The sequence below is a fragment of the Eptatretus burgeri genome, chromosome 17 (genome assembly GCF_056783735.1).
Source record: "Eptatretus burgeri isolate ZD-2024b chromosome 17, Ebu_testis_v1, whole genome shotgun sequence".
NCBI lineage: Eukaryota > Metazoa > Chordata > Myxini > Myxiniformes > Myxinidae > Eptatretus > Eptatretus burgeri.
In genome coordinates this window covers 15,557,609-15,563,810 of record NC_140977.1, presented here as the reverse complement: position 1 = coordinate 15,563,810, position 6,202 = coordinate 15,557,609, and the positions used below count along the sequence as shown (strand labels likewise).

The window sequence follows — 6,202 nt, the reverse complement described above, 5'->3', positions numbered from 1 at the left end:
GCGTGTTCATTAACTCATTCGTTGTTTTTATGCGCAATTCTACTCAGGTAAGAAAGTGGATGCGAATGCTTGTGCCACTTTGTGGAACGGCCTCCCCGAAGCGACTCCAAAATAAAGAGAGCGACTAGGAGCTCCATTTTCTCTGGAAGAATTAACAATTGCTCTGCATAGCCTGTCGTTGGATAAGTCCCCTGAAGTGGATGGCTTGTCTTGTGAATTTTACACCAAAGTATGGGATTTGATTGGACTTGACTACCTCAGTGTAGCTCAGGAAGCATGTGATACAGGCCAAATGCCACCATCTTGGAGGAGAGCAACCTTGGCTTTAATTCCTAAGGAGGGCATCTTGAGAGACAAAAGGAAGTATCAGCCAGTGTCTCTGTTGTGCGGGGATTACAAAATCATGGCAAAAATGTTGTCAAATCGTCTGGGATCGGTGTTAGCAAAATGCGTTAGTCCTGTCCAGTCATACGCCATCCCTGACAGAACAATATATGACAAAATATCCCAGTTAGAGATGTAATACAGTGTGCAGACAAGACTCAGACTCAAGTTGAATTCCTTTCCTTGGATCAAGAGAAAGCTTTTGACCAAATGAAGCATGATTACCTCTTTGAGACCCTGCGAGCTTTTTGGTTGGGGTGGAGATACATAGGCATGATCCAGACGTTGTACATGTCGGCAGAATGCCGAGTTAAAGTCAATGCTCACCGCCTTTCCATTCCAACGTGGAATAACACAAGGATATCCCTTGTCCAGCCAACTCTATTCCCTGTGCAGTGAACCCTTCATTTGTTTGATGAGGCGAAGGCGAACTGGCATTGTTGTACCAAACAACAGGCTCTCCCTCATACTTTCTGCATACGCAGACGACGTCCTTGTTTTTGCCAGCAGTGCAAGGGACATGCAAGCCATTTACTGTTGTCAGTGGGTCTACTCAACAGCATCATCTGTGACAATAAATTGGAGGAAAAGTCCTGAGCTTCTGATTGGGCCAATGCAGACAACAGAGTTCCTAAAACCTTTTCAGGAATTGACATGAAGTCACAATGAGCTAAAATACTTGGGGGTGCATTTATCCACTTCAAGTGGGTGCTCACCACTTGCCAACTGGAACACTCTCGGGGACAAGACAGAAGCAAAGTTGAGAGACTGGAGTGGGCTGCTGAAAGTCCTGTCACTGAAAAGGAAAACACTCCTCATTAAACAGTTTATCATTCCAAAGATGATGTTCAAGATGTCTTGCAGAAGCATTCCAGAGGAGTTTCTGGTTGAGATGCAGAGGAAGTTTTTAGACTACATTTGGAATGACAAACACTGGGTTTCCTTGGGCATTCTTAGCTTGCCCTTGGATGAAGGTGGACAGTCTTTTCCCTGCCTTCGAAGCCACGACCACACATCCAGGCTGAATATCATTCAGCGCTTCCTGTATGTGAATCCTGCACTGCAATGATGCTCACTGGCATCGTACTTTTTCAGCAAAGCGTTAAATCTTGAGTAGGAAAGGCATTTTTTTTCCATGACTTCACGCAACCTGTCAAGTTCGACATTGCCTCTGTTTTATCAAGAAATGCTGAGGGCTTGACATGTTGCCGACATAAAAAGAACAGATCCTTCTCCCAACAAAGACCTGTTTGAAGAACCACTCTTTCTCAACCATCTTCTGCAAGGTCCAATCCTGGCGTCATGCTCGTTTAGAAGGAAGCTCTTGACTGGTAATACATCCACAGTGGGAGATCTTCTGAACAATAGGAAGAGAGGCCTTCTCCCATCAGAGGAACTCGCAGCAAAAAAGGGCCTACAGACAATTAAAATACCCTCAAGGATACTCCAAGAGGTTAAAATGTCTTTGCCTCCTGATTGTTTGGCATACCCAGAGAATCCCAATGAGGGTGACGGAACTTTACAGATGTCCAGCAGCAACTTCGTCGAACCAGGACATTGTGAGCTCCCTCAGCCATCACCCGCCCACAACTTGGGTTGGCCCCCTAATGCAGATAAAATGTCCTTCTGTGGGCTGTCAAGGAAGAACATACACCTGCTGTACCTGCATTCGCTGCACTCCACCACATTTGTGCTTCTGGGTTCACTTCTCACCAACATTCTTCATCATCGGACACCCAGTTCAGAAGCAGAGAAAGTCACGAGATCTCCTCGTCAACTTTATTTTAATTTGTTCGAAGATTGCAATATGCAACACAAGGAAGTAAAAAATAGAGAGAAATGTTGTGGAACACAGTGCTGTGGGCCTGAAAGGTTTGATACGCTCACAGATTGTCTCAGAATACAAGGCGGCAGAATATGGTTACGACGGTAACAATGTTCAAAATTTCAAGGAACATTGGAGGATAAAAGTTGCACTTTGTAATATCTCTCCACAATGTACTTTGTCGGATCTCTCCAGAAGGCACTTTGTAGTATCTCTCCACAAGGCACTTTGAACTATCTCTCCCCAAGGTACTTTGTAATATCTCTCACAAGGTTCTTTGTAATATCTCTCACAAGGTACTTTGTAATATATCTCCAAGGTACTTTGTAGGATCTCCCACAAGGTACTTTGTAATATCTCTCACAAGGTACTTTGTAGTATCTCTCCACAAGGTACTTTGTAGTATCTCTCCACAAGGCACTTTGTACTATCTCTCCACAAGGTACTTTGTAATATCTCTCACAAGGTACTTTGTAGTATCTCTCCACAAGGTACTTTGTACTATCTCTCCACAAAGTAATTTGTATTATCTCTCTACAAGGTACTTTGTAGGATCTCTCCACAAGGTACTTTATAGGATCTCTCCACAAGGTGCTTTGTCGTATATCTCCACAAGGTACTTTGTAGTGTCTCTCCACAAGGTACTTTGTAGTATCTCTCCACAAGGTACTTTGTAGTATCTCTCCACAAGGTACTTTGTAGTATCTCTCCACAAGGTACTTTGTAGTATCTCTCCACAAGGTACTTTGTAGTATCTCTCCACAAGGTACTTTGTAGTATCTCTCCACAAGGTACTTTGTAGTATCTCTCCACAAGGTACTTTGTAGTATCTCTCCACAAGGTACTTTGTAGTATCTCTCCACAAGGTACTTTGTAGTATCTCTCCACAAGGTACTTTGTAGTATCTCTCCACAAGGTACTTTGTAGTATCTCTCCACAAGGTACTTTGTAGTATCTCTCCACAAGGTACTTTGTAGTATCTCTCCACAAGGTACTTTGTAGTATCTCTCCACAAGGTACTTTGTAGTATCTCTCCACAAGGCACTTTGTAGTATCTCTCCACAAGGTACTTTGTAGTATCTCTCCACAAGGCACTTTGTAGTATCTCTCCACAAGGCACTTTGTAGTATCTCTCCACAAGGTACTTTGTAGTATCTCTCCACAAGGCACTTTGTAGTATCTCTCCACAAGGCACTTTGTACTATCTCTCCACAAGGCACTTTGTACTATCTCTCCACAAGGTACTTTGTAGTATCTCTCCACAAGGCACTTTGTACTATCTCTCCACAAGGTACTTTGTAGTATCTCTCCACAAGGCACTTTGTACTATCTCTCCATAAGGTACTTTGTAGTATCTCTCCACAAGGCACTTTGTACTATCTCTCCACAAGGTACTTTGTACTATCTCTCCACAAGGCACTTTGTACTATCTCTCCACAAGGTACTTTGTAGTATCTCTCCACAAGGTACTTTGTACTATCTCTCCACAAGGCACTTTGTACTATCTCTCCACAAGGTACTTTGTACTATCTCTCCATAAGGTACTTTGTAGTATCTCTCCACAAGGCACTTTGTAGTATCTCTCCACAAGGCACTTTGTACTATCTCTCCACAAGGTACTTTGTACTATCTCTCCACAAGGCACTTTGTACTATCTCTCCATAAGGTACTTTGTAGTATCTCTCCACAAGGCACTTTGTACTATCTCTCCACAAGGTACTTTGTACTATCTCTCCATAAGGTACTTTGTACTATCTCTCCATAAGGTACTTTGTAGTATCTCTCCACAAGGCACTTTGTAGTATCTCTCCACAAGGCACTTTGTACTATCTCTCCACAAGGTACTTTGTTATTATCTGTATAAATGTGTTATTTTGGTAATTTGATTTTTCTTCTCCTCCCTTTCTCTTAAAATGTTCCACTTTCCCTACTGCAGTCCTGACCGTGTCCGAGCAGGGATGAGGAGAGCGAGCCAGATTGAATAGAATTGTGGTAATTCCAACAAAGCACGACTATTACTACTACCACTACTACAAATACCTTTCTGTGGCGTCCCTTAAATTACCAAGGGGGTGTATCTTCTCGCTTGGCTTGTCGAACCTTCTTTTTTCCTCGTTTTTGCACCGTTAGATATTTTTGTGTAAAATGATTTTAATAAGATTCTCGGCTGATAATCCACATTCGTGTGCACGAGATAACCATCCAGTGGGATTCGAGACATGTGATGTTTGAAAGGGTTAGAGAAGAGGAAGAAGAGTCGTGTGTGCACGAAGTGTGTATCCGTGTTCCCGGGACTCGCGCAGAGAACGAAACATTTCCCGAAGCGAGTTGTGAGTGGAGGAAGTTTTGTGTTGCGTTGGGATGGGTACATTTATTTCTGGTTTTTAAACATTTTCGTGAGAAGCTTCAAACTAGTGGTGCAGATTATAACATATTTCTTCACGATTTGTCACCAAGGGTAACCACGTGACCAATGGAGGCTTCAGTCATTTGTGGACCTCATGGATCATAATGGTGGATCAGTGGAGGTCCTGTCGTCATATTAAAATACTCAATTTAATGTCTGTGGTCGATGTGTTCGGAAGTTAATTATCAAATCTTCATTAAACTCATCAGGAGGGTGAATCGTGTGCGAAGGGAAAGGGTGGATCTACTTTGTTATCCTCACATCCCCCCACCCCACCTCCTCATTCCCCCACCCCACCTCTCCCTCACCCCCTCATTCCCCCATCCCACCCCTCCCTCACCCCACCTCATTACCCCACCCACCCCTCCCTCACACACTCATTCCCCCACCCCTCCCTCACATACCCTCATTCCCCCACCCCCACCCATCATTCCCCCCACCCCCACCCATCATTCCCCCCACCCCCACCCATCATTCCCCCACCCCCACCCATCATTCCCCCACCCCCACCCATCATTCCCCCCACCCCCACCCATCATTCCCCCCACCCCCACCCATCATTCCCCCCCCACCCCACCCATCATTCCCCACCCCCACCCATCATTCCCCCACCCCACCCCTCATTCCCCCACCCCACCCCTCATTCTCCCCACCCCACCCCTCCCTCACCCCCTCATTCCCCCCACCCCACCCCTCCCTCACCGCCCTTCATTTTCTTGGCAACCGTTGGTCTGATTGACACAATTTTACCCGAGGAGTGCCTCTGCCTGCAGAATTTTTTTATTCATAATTATGACGTCATAGGCCACGTGGTATGGATGTCAGTTGGGCCAATACACTGATTCTGGCTCACTTTTCCCCATGAAAGTGAATAGGGGATTTTCAGCGATTCATATTTTTTTTTTCCCGAAAAGTAAACCACCTTTTTATCCCAGGTATATTTATTTGTTTCCTTTTTTAACCTCGAGGCACTTTCTTTTAAATAACCAATGCAATAAGATAAAGATTTGTTCAAGTAGTAAAGTAGTAATGTGATTTGTTAAAGGTGATTCAAAAGAAATATCTGAAACATGTAAGCCTCAGGACACTCTTTTTCAAATATACATATTGTTTAACTCATTCATTGAACCGAGAAAGATTTGTTCATTCTCAACTTCCTTCAATAGTTTAATTTTCTTTGCACAATAATCCCCATCTAAAATATTTAAAAATAAAACATTTGAATCTTTATATTTTTTAAGATACCCCTTTTGTGCCATTATGAAATGATAAACTTCTCTTAATGCTCTTGTTTGACCACCTCCTCAGCCACATATCATTTTGAGATTATAGTAAATTGTTTTTTCATTGTTCAATTTATAACCATCAAAGTTTTCAGTCCATTCAAGGATATTTATTTTTTCTTTACATCCTCTAACTTACTAGTTTTTAAATTGATTCGCTTATTTGTTTTATTGAACTTTGTTTGAGTTGTTTTTTCAATAAGACTTATTTGATATTTTTCACATTCATTATGTTTTCCATTTATATACCAAGACTGAGATTTTCTCCACTCTTTAGTTTGATTAATACTTGGTTTGACCATT

The 6,202-nt window shown here is 42.9% G+C and overlaps 1 protein-coding gene across 1 annotated transcript in view; it reads left to right on the top strand.

The window, feature by feature from the left end:
- Window positions 1–4,385: 4,385 nt before the first annotated feature.
- Window positions 4,386–6,202, top strand: part of LOC147009387 (uncharacterized) — a 29,119-nt gene continuing 27,302 nt past the window's right edge. Inside the window, exon 1 of the mRNA XM_085861876.1 lies at window positions 4,386–4,539. The gene's annotated coding sequence lies outside the window, so the exon portion shown is untranslated. The remainder of the gene's footprint in view (window positions 4,540–6,202) is intronic.